Source organism: Lampris incognitus, chromosome 16 (genome assembly GCF_029633865.1).
Source record: "Lampris incognitus isolate fLamInc1 chromosome 16, fLamInc1.hap2, whole genome shotgun sequence".
Lineage (NCBI taxonomy): Eukaryota > Metazoa > Chordata > Actinopteri > Lampriformes > Lampridae > Lampris > Lampris incognitus.
This window is the reverse complement of record NC_079226.1, coordinates 26,266,739-26,282,187: the sequence shown is the minus strand read 5'-3', so window position 1 is coordinate 26,282,187 and position 15,449 is coordinate 26,266,739.

Genomic DNA, 15,449 nt, shown 5'->3' with positions numbered 1-15,449 from the left:
TCCTCACTGTAAGGTGAAAAGAAGTGGCTGGCGACTCCACATGTATCGGAGGAAGCATGTGGTATTCTGCAGCCCTCCCCGGATCGGCAGCGACTGGGACGGCTTGGAAGAGTGGGGTAATTGGACGGGTACAAACTGACAATTGGGGAGAAAAGGGGGAAGAAAAAAAAGCAGACAGGAAAGCTGCGTGGGCATCTCGGTGTCCATTGATTCTCTGTGCTGTGACGCTGCGTCTGCTGAACATGCTAGCAGTTGCTGACCACAGAGCTGCTATCTATGGCGGGCTTATTGTTTGCATGGCCATACTGCTAACCCTACTCCATCACGAAGCAAACTTCCTCTAAGCTAATGATCTACTTTGAAATCCCATGTGATTAGGGGTATTTAAATAGCTCTGAGCAATAATTAATTACCCAGGGCATGGAAGTGGGTGGGAGCAAGTAGTAGTAAGGTTTTTTTTGGGTTGCGTTGTGTTGATTTGGGGCTCGTGCTGCTACTGTTGTTGTGTTGTTGTGCATGTTGTTTCTCCCCCTAAACCGGGGTCTATGGGCCAGGGCGGCGTGCCCCCCCCCCCCAAAAAAAAGGTTTGCAAGAGGACAAAGAGGAGTTTGCTCTTTTTTTGCCCCTTAACTTTCCTTCTCTCTCTCTCTCTCTCGCTCTCTCTCACTCTCTCTCTCTCTCTGCCTGTCTGTCTGCCTGTCTGTCTGTCTGTCTGTCTGTCTGTCTCTCTTTCCCAGGCATCTTGAGAGGGTACTCATCCGCCTCTGGCAGCCAAATGCCTGCATGACAACAACCATCGCGCAATGGGACACACGAACAGAGGAGAGAGAGAGAGAGAGAGAGAGAGAGAGAGAGAGAGGAGACGAGAGAGAGAGAGAGAGAGAGAGAGAGAGAGAGAGAGAGAGAGAGAGAGAGAGAGAGAGAGAGAGAGAGAGAGAGAGAGAGAGAGAGAGAGAGCGTCTTTCTAATGCAAATGGTAGGAGTTAAAATGAGCGGCTGGTGGTGGGGGGGGGAGTATAGGGGAAGGGAGAAAGGAGGAGGTGGGCGAATGCTTTCAGGGCACGGCTCAAGATGGTGTTTGAAGTGCTCGGGGGTCTCTTCCTTTTATTGTCTCTCTTAATGAGCTTTTTATGTTTTTGCGTATTTTATACGCCGCGTGACGGCTGATGAGCACCTCCTCCGTGGCCCGCTGATGAATCTGTTCTCTCCTGCTAGGCTATTCAGCGCTGCATATAAATTTAATTATAAACAGCTGGTTGGTGAATTGTATTAATTAACAGATAGGGGGCTAGAACGTCAGGTCAAAGGCTCTCTTATTTCTTCCTAAACCCCCCTCCCACCCCTTATTTCTTCCTAAACCCCCCCACCCCCTTATTTATATCTCTCATTGACAATGTGACATTCTGGGGAATGGTGTCTCATCCAGAGTCCTTGCAGTCTACCAAACCAACCCCTAACTGTCCAAGTGAAGCCACACCGCTACCAACCTGCATGAGCACACAGGGGGCGTTTGTTTTCAGTCCATAGAAAATGGAGGACGTCTGTAAGCTAGTTCAAAGAGAATGTATTGTAACGTGCATGGATAAGTAGACACGTTGGTCCTTGACGAACGGGTCGGACCCTTTAGTCGACTGGTTAACGTTGTCGCTTGCGGAGCGGGGTACGCGTCCCGACTGTGGCGGTTCCCGGACTGCCCCCCGAATTCACTACAGTATGTTAAAAGTTATCCCAAAGATGAGATGGACTTGCGCCACACAACAGACCGAATTTAAAAGCAAAACAGTACATGTAGAAAAATAAAACAGACGCACCATCGCAGACCATGATTGGGGGGAGAGGAGTGAATTCAGTAAATTCTGCTGGCTAAATGAGTTTAGCCCCTGACATGTGATTTCTACATATCACACTGCTCTACATCTAACGGGGCAGACAAGTAAGTATGCTTTAAGAAATGATCTCTGATTCAAAATGTTGTATTCTCAGCGCCAGAAGCTACTCCCTGGGCATGTTTTCCTTCAAAATATAGTCGATATTCATGTTGCCTGCAGGGCAGAGCGGTTTCCCTGTGGGTTTTAAACTTTAGCACCAACTCGGCACTCTTACAACTCTTCTGCTCACCCAACAAACTCCCACAAACTTCAAAGTGTCCACTCAGTAAGTTATTAGCGTCAGGCTAATTGCGCCTGTTGACGGTTGGTCAAGCAATTTCTTTTTTTTTTAACATCCAGTCAGGAATCAGGAATCAGGAACATTTATCATCTGTCATTTCGTTTCCCCCAGCCCACAGCAGTACAACACAAAGACAAAAACACGTGTCCAAAACATACAAGAACACATATACCCAACCTAACAAAAAAAAAAAACCCCTACAAAAACACCTATCGTCGCCTTCTTAAAATAATGGCCTAAGTCACATGTCATAACCTTTTTGTGTGAAATGATTAAGAAATATCACATTCTATATTTGTTTCAGTTTACTCTGCTTTTTGGAAAAACTTGAAAGTATGACTTAGGCCATTATTTTAAGAAGGTGACGATATGTCCAACATATATAAAAAAATGTTTTCACTGTCCAAGAGAGCGAACAACAGCCAGGAGGACTGTCAGAACTGCCGGTCTGCATGGGCTAGCAGTTATCTTAGCCTGCCCCCTCTTCCGCATCCTGTCAGACCGCCCTTGGCGTTCCCTGGGCAGGACTGTTGTCTCTGGGCCCACCGGACACAGTAGACCAGGCTCCCCCAGCCAATCCAATGCCAGCTCTCCCAGCCAGACACCCTCCCTGCACTCCACACGACGACACCAAAACCACAGTCAACGCCAGGCGAGACCGCCCTCAGTGTTATCAGAACTGCCGGTCTGCATGGGCTAGCAAGTTAGCTTAGCTTGCCCCGCTTCCGCATCCTTTCAGACTGCCCTCGGCGTTCCCTGGGCAGGGTTGTGGCCCCTGGGCCCACCGGACGCAGCGGACCAGGCTCCCCCAGCCAATCCAATGCCAGCTCTCCCAGCCAGACACCCTCCCCGCACTCCACAAGACGACACCAAAACCAAAGTCAACGCCCTCAGTGTTATCAGAACTGCCGGTCTGCATGGGCTAGCAGTTAGCTTAGCCTGCCCCACTGCCGTGTCCTGTCAGACCGCCCTCGGTGTTTCCTCTTCGGGCACAGCTCCAGGCAGGGCCGCCCAGTTTGTAGCAGACCAAGTTCCCCCACCCAGCTGATCCAGCGCCAGCTCTCCCAGCCATCAGACGAAGACACAAACTTAAGACGCAGACATGGACGCAGACACTGCATGGACGGTACATGGTGAGGCTGCTGCAAACGTAAATTCTTAATTAATTTAAGAATTTACATCTTAATGTAAATTATTCTAATTATCTTATCAGTCTTAATGTAAAAGCAAAAGATGGATTTCTCTGCCTCACTGCCTCATTCATTTTGTGGTTTTCCAAACCTCAAAGGAAGCAGAAATGTACTCACCTACCCAGAAAAGCCAACGTGCCATGGTCCATGTCTCTACCTGACAACTAATATTTAAACACTGATTTGTTTCCTGTTTAATTACCATGTGATGGAAGGCTTTAATTGACCAATTTCCAGAGTCACTGCTGAATCTGCTAATAGGATATAGCTTACTGTCTATTGACTATCTTCCCACCCTTCGATATCTGGAGCACGTTTTATTTTCTCGCCTTTTAAACCCGATTTCTGTCAGCCCTCGAAAAACAGGCAATAGAGTAAATGTGCAAGATGAGCATGACATGTCTGTCCTCTCTGCCTCCAGGACATCCTGACAGTGATAACAACAACAACATGGCATATGGTGCACCATGTGAGAATAGATTTGTGTGAACAAGCGTGGTGTTTTGAAAGGCAGACAATGGGATTAAGTGACGGAAAAGGAGTTTATTGTTGGAATAAAGGGAAATGAGGATGGCAGGCAAGGCAGAAAGTAGAGAGGGCAATGGCGGACGGCAGAGCTGAGTTGAGCAGGGCAGACGGACGAGGAAGTGAGCGTGGCTGGCAGAGGATAAACAGGCAGGTAAGGAAACCAGAGAGTCCCTGCAAGCACAGGGAGACACAGTAAATACAGGTAATGCAAGAAAGACAAGAATAACTCTGAGTATGCAACTGCAGAGCGGCCCAGAGCGAGAGACCACCACGTGGCTGAAACAACGATCTGGTGATGAGTGGATGGAGAACCAGAGTAGATATGTGGCACGGTGGTGCAGTGGTTAGCGCTGTCACCTCAGAGCAAGAAGATCCTGGTTCGAACCCCGGGGTTGTCCAACCTTGGGGGTCATCCCAGGTCGTCCTACTCTGTGGAGTTTGCATGTTCTCCCCATGTCTGCGGTGGGTTTTCTCCAGGTGCTCTGGTTTCCCCACCATCAAAAAGACATGCATGTTAGGGTTAATACTCCTGTCTGTGCCCTTGACCGAGGCATGGCAAGATGAATTGGAGTTGGTCCCCAGGTGCTGCAACGGCGGCTGCCCAATGCTCCTAGCTACACAGCTAGGATGGATTAAACGCAGAATGTAATTCCCTATGAGGATCAATAAAGTATCTCAAATCAAAAATCAAAATATACTGTGATGGAAGGCAGGTGTGCAGGCAAATCAGCAGAGAGCCAGACAGTGCCAAGGAAGGAAGCCACACACACACACACACACACACACACCACACACACACACACACACACACAACACACACACACATACACACGAGACGTCCGGATGGCCTGTTGTTACCTCCGGCTTGGTCAGGTGTCCCTACAGACACATTGGCCTTGTCTGCGGGTGGGAAGCCGGGATGTGGTATTTGTCTTGGATGCTGCACTATGCACCTCCTCTGGTTGATCGGGTGCGCCTGTTCAGGGGGGAAGGGGAACTGCGGGGAACAGCGTGATCCTCCCACGTGCCATGTTCCCCTGGCGAAACTCTTCACATGTGGTGACTCCACATGTATCGGAGGAGGCGTGTGGTAGTCTGCAGCCCTCCCCGGATCGGCAGAGGGGGTGGCTCGGAAGAGTGGGGTAATTGGCCGGGTACGATTGGGGAGAAAAAGGAGGAAAAATAACACAACAAAAAAAACACAGAGAGCGATACACACACACACACACACACACACACACACAGACAGGGAAAAACAGAAGACACCGGGGGAAAAGGAAACACAAGGGAAACAACTGGAGGCATGGCTGTGAGGAAGCGAGGGGTGGTCTTAAGATGGATAGAGAGACAGATGAGGGTTTTGATGGAGTGAATGAGAGACAGACTGAGCAGATGTTATCTCTCTCTCTCTCTCTCTCTCTCTCTCTCTCTCTCTCTCTCATCTCTCTCTCTCTCTCTCTCTCTCTCTCTCTCCCCCCCCTTGGAGGACGACAAGAATCCTCAAAATGTGTTGTGATGGAGGCCAGGGCATGCACAGCTTCTTGGCAGTCTGGTTGGTCCCCAACCTGCCCTACAGTCTCCAGGGGCTCCGTAACTAATGTGTCTGACGTCGGTTAAGGAGATGAAGAGTGATGAAGGAAGAGGATGAAACCAGAGACAACGCAGAGACCTCTGAGGCCTTGTTTCATTTAGTCCTTTGCTCACAGGCTGCTGCTGACTGACAGTAAAGGTGACTCGCCTGTCTGCTTGGCTGATAGTGGGCACAGACTGACTCTCTCTTAGACCGACTCTCTCTGGTTTCTCTTCCATTATCTTCTTGCCTTTTTTTCCTCTTTTCTCCTCTCACTCATATACTCTGCTCTCCTCTATCTCCCTCTTTCTCCTCTCAGTCATATGTTCTGCTCTCCTTTATCTCCCTCTTTCTCCGTAGTCATATGCTCTGCTCTCCTCTATCTCCCTTCTTCTCTCCCTCGGGGTTTTTGCTCATCTACAGGAAGAGTACGCTTCAGGGGCGACAGGCATGGGGCGCAAGTCCATGAATACCGGGATGGCAATCCAGCGCTTTACCTGTGCCCCCATCCCACAGGGTTAGGGGTTGTGTCAGGAAGGGCATCCAACGTAAAATTTTGCCGAATCAGTATGCGGATTGACAAGACCATACCGGGATCAGTCGTGGCCCGGGGTTAGCAACAGCTGTGCCCTGACAGGGTACCGATGGAACCATGAAATCCGCTGTGGCGACCCCTGAGAAACAGGGAACAAGCCGAAAGAAGAAGAGGAGACAGGAAGAGTATGTTACTCCAATGAACACGGCAATGGGTTTCAATAAAGGAAACAAGAAAAGGACATCCAGGTGACGTGGCGGTCTATTCCATTGCATGCCAACACGTGAATCGCCCGTTCGAACCCCTTGTTACCTCCGGCTTGGTCGGGCGTCCCTAAAGACACAATTGGCCGTGTCTGTGGGTGGGAAGCCGGATGTGGGTATGTGTCCTGGTCGTTGCACTAGCGCCTCCTCTGGTCGGTCGGGGCGCCTGTTCGGGAAGAGGGGGATCTGGGGGGGATAGCGTGATCCTCCCACACGCTATGTCCACCTGGCGAAATCCTCACTGTCAGGTGAAAAGAAGCAGCTGGCAACGCCACATGTATCGGAGGAGACATGTGGTAGTCTGCAGCCCTCCCCGGATCGGCAGAGGGGGTGGAGCAGCGACCGGACAGCTTGGAAGAATGGGGTAATTGTGCCAAGTACAATTTGGAGAAAAAGGGGGATAAAAAAGAAGAAAGAAACAAGACAACGTCAAACAGCCCTTGCCTCTGACAATTCTAGGGTCAAGACCATTACGTTGCTGCTCTGTCCTGCGATGTTGCACTCACTGCAGGTCAGCTGCAGGCAGACTGCCCGTTTAAAATCCACAAGCTTACTGGCTTACCCAGGGACGTCAGTTGGGTATGGCAAGGTGCCATACCTTAGCTGCCTGGTCAGTGTGAAATAATATATCTCAGTTACACATTCCTTAGTGTTTTAAATGATCCTGTTATTGTCGCGAATCATTCATTGCACAAAGTAGAATAAAATCGAGTGAATCGACACCTCACTCGGCTCAACTCCTGCCTTCCGGTCGTCACTGACTTAATAGTGAGAGGAGCTGTCTCTCTTTCCTCTCTCGCTCTGCGCGTGTGTCACGTGTGTTGCTAACTGACGCGGGCGCCGGAAACAGGAAGAAGAGCGTGTTTACTGTGTAGCTAGCTAACAACTAGCATACGCAATGGATGACATTGAAATTAAACGAAAACTCTCAAGGGAGAGCTTCTTAAAATCCCAATAAGTCGGCCAATGCTTCGTTATGGAAACAGAATGACCTCGTTGCGACAACAATGATAGTCTAACTTGTTTTAACTGTTGCCTTGATCAAGTTCAGTTGGCGAAGATGATTTGTGAACGGTTCAGCCATGTTCATTTGGCAAAGATTGGATTATTGAACTGTTGCCATGTCAAGTTATTCGGTGGGTGATGTTTCACTGCTTTATTGAATTGCTGCGAACAGGTAAGATGAAAAAGTGGTTTATTATTTATACTGCTGTGTTGTTCTGATGGCCGCCGTGCCTAGCTAGCAGTGTGTAGGCTACTACTAGCATATGTGTTGCTTATTTGGACCACTGTGCGTAAGAAGTAGCCTAATTAGTTGGTTAGGTTTTCTGTGATTTATTATTTCTGTATGCTGGTTGTGGGTGTTATTAGCTAAGCCTGTCTGAAGATGTACGTGAACTCGTGCCGTTAATGTCACATAAAATCTCATTCCAGTTAGACCGATTACGGCTTTTATATTGATAACTTTATTCACTTGTATCCAAATACTGGCAACAAGTATTCCGATTCTTGTGAAATATACCAATTTAGCTCAGCAGCATAAGACACTTTCTATCCATCAAGCGCACAGCAGCCTAGCAGCGCGTTGTATAACTGCGAGACTCTGTATGTGTGTATGCGCGCTCCGAGAGAGAGAGAGAGAGAGAGAGAGAGATGAGAGAGAGAGAGAGAGAGAGAGAGAGAGATGGGCGGGGCGGCGCCGCAAAGCAGTCATCTATCACAAACTAACCAAACGTTTCGGATTTCGGCATATTATAATTTCTGATTTCGGCATACTATAATCTGTAGCAGATGGAGGAATGTCTAGGTGAATCGGTCCGGCCCTGATTAGGGTGGCGCGATTGTATAAATGATTGTAGCTAACTACCGGCACAGAGCCACATGGTTGAGATGGGATGAGAATTTGAGGGACTTGATTTGATGTCACGTGATGTCAGATGTGACGTCTTCTGAATTTGCCACACCTTGGCTTCTGGTGAATTGACGCCCCTGGTCTTACCAGCCAGTCTGATGCCACCAATGGGTCACATTCACACACAGTTTAGACAGCGTCAGTGCCGAAGAGCAAGGTATTTAATACAATTTGCCCCCATGGCCTGGCGGCCTGTCCAGGGTGTCTCCCCGCCTGCCGCTCCAATGACTGCTGGGATAGGCTCCAGCATCCCCGTGATGCTGAGAACAGGATAAGCGGTTTGGATAATGGATGGATGGATGGACCGGAGGGAGAACGAAAGAAAACAGTTTGACGAGAGACGTGAGGTAGTTGACATCGTGTGAGAAGTCCGTCGTCATAAAAAAGGCGATCAACCTTTTTTTTTCCCATTTTGGTGCAATGAGAGGAAATGACAAGTGCGTTTCAGGGGAACTTTATTGAAACAGTCAGGACGAGATGGTAGCTGGCAGCCTGTCTTCCTAAACGGCTAGTAAAAGTACTCTTTGTCGAGTTAAACCCCTGTTAGATTCACTCAGGAGGAATTGTGTCATTAAGTCGTTTTTGTTTTGACGGGGGGGGGGGGGGGGGGGCTAACACGACGCAAGAAAAAGGCCTCAAAAAGTAGGCGAGAGGGGCAGAGCGGGGGAGGGAGAGGGAGGCATTAACAAGCCAGGTCTGGCTGAGTGAGCAAGCTAATTAACTCGAAAAACTATAAAAATGTAAATTGCATTTTGCTACCATGGGCATCTAATTAAAGCCAGTGGAATGTTAAGGACCAAATTGAATTTGCTAAAGGAGAGGGGGAAAAAAATATGATTACCCACAAAGCCGGGTATCGATCGCCTACAGTGGCCTCCTTCACACACTCGCAGATTGAACAGTGAGAGTTGGGTAGAGGCGTGACAAGAGGACGAAGGAGGCATGTAGAGAGGAAAGAGATGATGTGAAGAGGGAGACGTTTTCACGGCTACAAAAACAACACATGCAGGGAGGACGAAAGGGAGAGCGACAGAGAGAGAGAGAGAGAGAGAGGGTGAGAGAGATCAAAATGGACACTGAAAAGACACGGTGAGTGGTACTGGGTCGTCTCGAAAAAAAACCCCCAGCCATTTATTGGAGAAAATGCGACAGCAAAACACAAGGCTCACCAGAGACGTAAAATGTAATCAGAGCCAAATGGCTCTACTAATGCTCTACAGGTGCACGACGCAGAGCCTGCAACGGCGCTAGGAAGAATTATATCAAATGAGGATTGACTGGGACCCTCTGAAAACCCTCGCAAGGTTCACCAAGCCACCGCTGTTGGTCTGTGGCCCCGAAGTTAATTGTGTTAGCTTAATTGGTGCCGTGTATGTATGATACTTGGGTATAATTATGGTGTATGCAAAATTGTTGTGGTTTATCTTGTTATAGCATGTCCTCGAGGCTCATGATTAGTGTGTGCGTGTGTGTGTGAGTATGCGTGCGTGTGTGTGTGTGTGTGAGAGAGTATGCGTGCGTTTGCATGCGCGTGTGTATGTGTGCGTGAGAGAGAGAGAGAGAGAGAGAGAGAGAGAGAGAGAGAGGGAGAGAGAGAGAGAGAGAGAGAGAGAGAGGGAGAGAAAGAGAGAGCATAAGTCAGAGAGAATGAGAGGCGAGAGAGAAAGAGTGTGCACTTGTGCGTGCGTGAAGATGTGAGCACATGCACAGGTTAGGTGCATGTGCACGTGAAAAAACATTCACGGGCCCTCAGACAGGAGCCAAGGCGCTGCTTTTAAAACGGGCGAAGAAAAACAGAAACCCCAAAAAACAAATATAAATGAATTATAAAAACTAAGCCTGAGGTGGAGCTAGCCCAGTACTACACACAACACTTTATTTTGACTTGATCTGTTTTTATTTTATGGCTGCACAGCTCAGAATATTTAAACTGTCATTATCCCAGATGGGCACAGGAAGGCTTGCGATCGTGTAGCTTTTATTGAAGCGATAAACAATAATCAGCAGCTCCCCCAACAAACAGAGTGGGGGAGACAAAATGCTCCGGCGCACTCTCCCATAATGTGGAATTCATAAAGCTAATGAGTGTGATTCCACCCGGTGGAAAGGTGCGTTTTGCGAGACAGGTGTGGCTTTTTGCATAAATTTTCATCTGCTTAAACATAAACGCTTCACCTCCCCGTTTAACTTCCTCTATGCCGATGTGTGAGGATGGGTATAGCCGCCAAACTGCTTAGAAGTTGGAAGCGATCACAGAAATTCCTTTATTTAAGCCCCCCCCCCATTCATGCACAGACACGCAGACACCTTCACACGCACACACATTCAATTAAAAAAAAAATTACCTTTTGATTTTCAGTGTTTTGGCATGGGCATGGTTGGAAGGGAGAAATGATTGGATTTCATTTGGAGTGGAGGCTGGAGGCCTCGTTGTAGAGCTGGCAGATTTAGCTGGTCAGGAAGAGGACGTTCTGATGGACAAATTCATAAACAGCTATTAATCCTGTCTTTTCTTCTCTCAGCCCCCAACCCCCACTCCTCACCAGCTAACCACCCCCCTCTCTGCGATGGCCGCAGTTTGTTAGCCCTGTAAAAGTTTTACACGCACAGGGCAGAAGGATGGTCTGTCTGCCGCTGCTGGCATGAGTTACGGGCTGCAGTAAACAAACTCGAAAAAGGCGATAAATTGACTGCATCAGGATGGCAGCTCCAATAATACATTAACAAGGAGCACTAGTCTGCTCAAGGCATACTGTTGTTGTTGGTGGTGGTGGTGGTGTGTGTGTGTGTGTGTGTCTAAGTGAGGGATGAGCGAGAGAGTATTTGCGTGTACCCGTACTTCTGTCTACCAAACGCTTATTTTCTTATATAACCGAATGGGGGGAAAGTCGATCTCACAGCGGTTAAATCAATCCTCTCTAAATCTTCCCGTAAAGATCTACAGCTTTTATATTCGCCTCCTTCGGGCAACGCTTTATTGTATGTGCATGGATGCACGAGAGTTAGCTGCCCAGGGAGTCTCTTGTCGCCGGTGTCTGTGGCCCTAGTTTCTGCGGTGTGTCCCGCACTGTTGAGACTAGTCGGACCCCTGTCGGCAGCGTTTCGGCAGCGGAGCCCGTCGGTGAGAGAGATCCCTCTGATTGGCTGTTCAGCTTAGCGAATCAGTGCATGAGAAGAGAAACGGAAGTTACGAACGCAAGCAAACAACGAAGTCTAGAGGCCACGCACAGAAGGCTCAAGAAGCTAATGTTTTCACAACGAAATGGCAATCTGGAATGAAGAAACTGAGGACCAGCTGATCAGCATAATTCAGGAGAGGCCAGCTCTGTATGACATTACAGAAAAACGTTATGCCAACCGAGTGGTGAAAACAGAACTCTATCGTGAGATCGAAAATAAACTTGTTATATCAGGTATGATTTTCTTTAGAAACTGATCGTAATCATTTGTGCTATTGTTCGCTAGCGCACGGTAAATATCCTGGATCTTCCGCTTTCAAATTTTGAAGGGCGAATACAGACTACCGGCACCTGCTGGTATGGAGAGTTATTTCCTCTCACGCAGACGCAGAACATACATGCTAGTTGGCCGTTGGCTGTCTTTGCGGTGTGTCCAAGTGCTACTTTTTGGCCCAGACGCAGGCGACGTGAGGAGACGCAACAGTCGACTCGGCCTTCGTCGCCGCTAGTTCTCTGATATGGGTTTGGTGCGCCTGGGCCCTTACGTACATTCACAGTGGATGCGACGCCAAATTTCAGCACAGCGCAAATCACTGAAGTCAGCCGCCCAATGACTGCTGGGATAGGCTCCAGCATCCCGCGACCCCAGTTGGGATATGCGTCTTGGATAATGGATGGATGGATTCTAGAAAATCCATCCCACTCTTGAGTAAGCGAATTCTGGTTAAAAAAAAGTTTCTGGTGAGTTCTATCTAAGCTATTCACTTTGAAAATATCTACTCGTCGTTGTTTTGCCAATTTCAACTGATTAAGATGTGACATTATGCTCTAGCATATTTTTACTGGATGCTAGCTTGCACCGCTCGCATAATTAGTGTGTGACATTAAATTATCCCAAGAGCTATGCCGTCCGGAGCTTGGCTCCTGGTAGGGTCACCCAAGGCGGGTAGGTCAAGAGGGAGGTTCCAGACGAAGCGCGATCCAACAAAGACCTCAATGCGGAACTAGCGGAAGACAATGCCAGTGAAGGCGGATGAAGGCTGCAACAGGGGGTGGTCTCCAATCGTTTTGGTTCTCCATACCGTTGGACTCTGGCCACACCCTACCAAGGACCGTGTGCTGGCTGCAGGCACAATCAGCCACTCCACGTAAAAAGCTTTCACACGCAGGCGTCCCCCCATGAGGATGTAGAAGGAGGACAGTCATACTCGACCCCGAGTGACCGCCGATGATGATGATGTGTGACATTATTTTGCTAACATTAGCTCGGAGCTACTGGGCAACTAAGGTTCCCCATTGATGTCATCAAACCAGGGGTGGGCAATCTTATCCAGAAAGGGCCAGTCTGGGTGAAGGTTTTTGTTCCAACCAAGCAATTACACACCTGTGTCTCCTAATCAAGTTCCTCAGCAAAGACTCTGATTGATTAGTGAGATCAGGTATGTAACTGCTTGGTTGGAACAAAAACCTTCACCCACATTGGCCCATTCTTGATAAGACCGCCCACCTCTGCACCAAATTGTATTTTTGTGCTTTTCATGCCACTTTCGTTTGTTTTGTTTGTGCAAACAAAGTGACACCACATTTAGTGTCGCATTCAGTGTAAACGCAGTGTAGGACTACTGTGACTGAAACGCAGGAGTCACAGTAGAACCCATTTCTTGTTATAGAGGAATTTGATAGATATGCGACATACAGAGCGATAGAATGAAGAAAACGTCCACTGATGAACCAAAACATTATGACCAGTCACAGGTGAACCGAATAACATTGATCCTCTCCAAACAAGGACACATGTCAAGGTCTAGGTAGATTAGATGGTAAGCCAACAATCAGTTCTCATAGTCAATATGTTGGATGAAGGAGAAATGGGCAGGAGTAAAGACCTGAGCAACTTTGACGAGGGCCAAATTATCATTGGCCAGATGACTGGGTCAGAGTATCTCTGAAACAACAAGGCTTGTGAGGGGCTCCCAGTCAACAGCGGTGACCACAAACCGGTGACAGAGTGTTGGGCACCCAAGGCTCATCGATGCGTGAGGGGCAACGCAGGCTATCTGTCTGGTCCAAACTGACAGAAGGTCTGCTTTGGCACAAGTCACAGAAAATGTTCATGATGGTTACAGGAGGAATGTGTCACAACACACAGTGCATCGTATCCTGCTGTGTATGGTGCTGCATAGCTGCGGACTGTTCAGAGTGCCCATGATGACACCTGTCCATCGAAAACACTTAAAGTGGGCATGTGAGAGTCGGAACTGGACTTTGGAGCAGTAGAAGTTCATCTGGTCCAGTGAGTTACGTTTTAGATCATGTGGATGGCCGTGTGCGTGTATGCTGCTTACCTGGGCAAGTAATGGCACCAGGATGTATTGTGGGAAGATGACAAGCTGGTGGAGGGAGTGTGATGCTCAGGGCAATGTTCTGCTGGGAAACCCCGGGTCTGGCCATTCATGTGGACGTATATTTGACACATACCATCTTCTTAAACATCGTGGAAGACCAGGTACACCCCTTCATGGCAATGGTAATCCCTGATAGCAGTGGCCTCGCCTCATTCAGCAGGATAATGTGCCCTGCCACACTGCACACATTGTTCAGGAATGGTTTGAGGAACATGATAAAGGGTTCAAAGTGTTGCCCTAGCCTCCAAATTCCCCAGATCGGAATTGGATTGAGCATCCGTGGGATGTGCTGGACTGACAAGTCCGATCCATGGCGGCTCCACCTTGAAACTTACAGGACTTAAAGTGATACTGACGTCAAAATCTGAAAATTCCTATTGATAGGCTATGTTCCGAGTTGGAATGTGACCACGGAGAAATTCAGTGGCCAAAACAGCGCGTCTGCGGCCACTCGAGAGAGATCTGTGATTGACTGTAGATGGTGTCCAATGACAAATTGTGCTGGTGGATACATAGACACCAGTCAATTTGCATATAGGGTGTGTCCGTAGCGAGATGCTAACAAAACATGGAGAAGCTGTTCTTTCACCCCCTCCTGCTAGCTACTTGGCTTGAGTTTGTGCTATTTTGCCGAGACTTTATTATCGATCTTGCTACGACATATTGCTATCTATCTATCTATCTATCTATCTATCTATCTATCTATCTATCTATCTATCTATCTATCTATCTATCTATCTATCTATCTATCTATCTATCTGTCTATCTGTCTATCTGTCTGTCTGTCTGTCTGTCTGTCTGTCTGTCTGTCTGTTCAAACATATTATTCGCCAAGTTGTATTGCACTGCCATGCTGTAGGCCTACCACCATGCTGTGGTCGTATGCGAATTGCGGGAAAAAAAAGTGGACAGGACACTGAAAACGTCATCACCCAGGAAGACAGTAGCCAATAGCTTTGAATTCATAAAACCACACCTATTTTCGGTTATGATTCAAACTCCCAATGTTAAAAAATGTGTTCAGAAAGGGCATGTCAGTCTCTCTTTAAAGCATCTGCTGCTAATGTTTTGGTGCCAGATACCACAGGACACCTTCAGGGGTCGGTCTTGTCGAGTCCATGCCTTGGTGGGTTCGGTCAGTGCTGTTTTGGAGACACACGGAGGACCAACAACATATTAGGCATGGTCATAGGTGGTCCAGATGATTTAGCTCATCAGTTTATCTATATCATTACAATAGAGAGGATGGATAACTGATTAACAAGCTACCTTGTTGCTAGTTATTATCTTTCTTCATCTTTCTTATTCTTTCTATCTAGCCCTTTGCACTGGGCCTCTCTTTCTTTTTTACGCCAAAAACATACACAGCGATGAAGAGGAGAAGATATCGATTAGGCACTTAAGCAAGCACGCAGCATATACTTTCTATTCATATTCATTAGATTTCATAAAGGTTTATGTTGTTCCTTGGTCTTCCTCTATATTTAATACATTAATCAGCTGTATGTCAATCCTTATACAGAAATCACACCCACAGACACACGCAACCCCGCGCATTGATCGATCAAAACCGAATCACTCAGGTTGTAAAACTGAGAGGGGATATAACACCTTAAGTTTACAACTTCTGGAAAACGGCAGATAAATGATTACCTTTCAGAATCAAAATATTTAGTGTGGTTTTTATCAAACGAATAA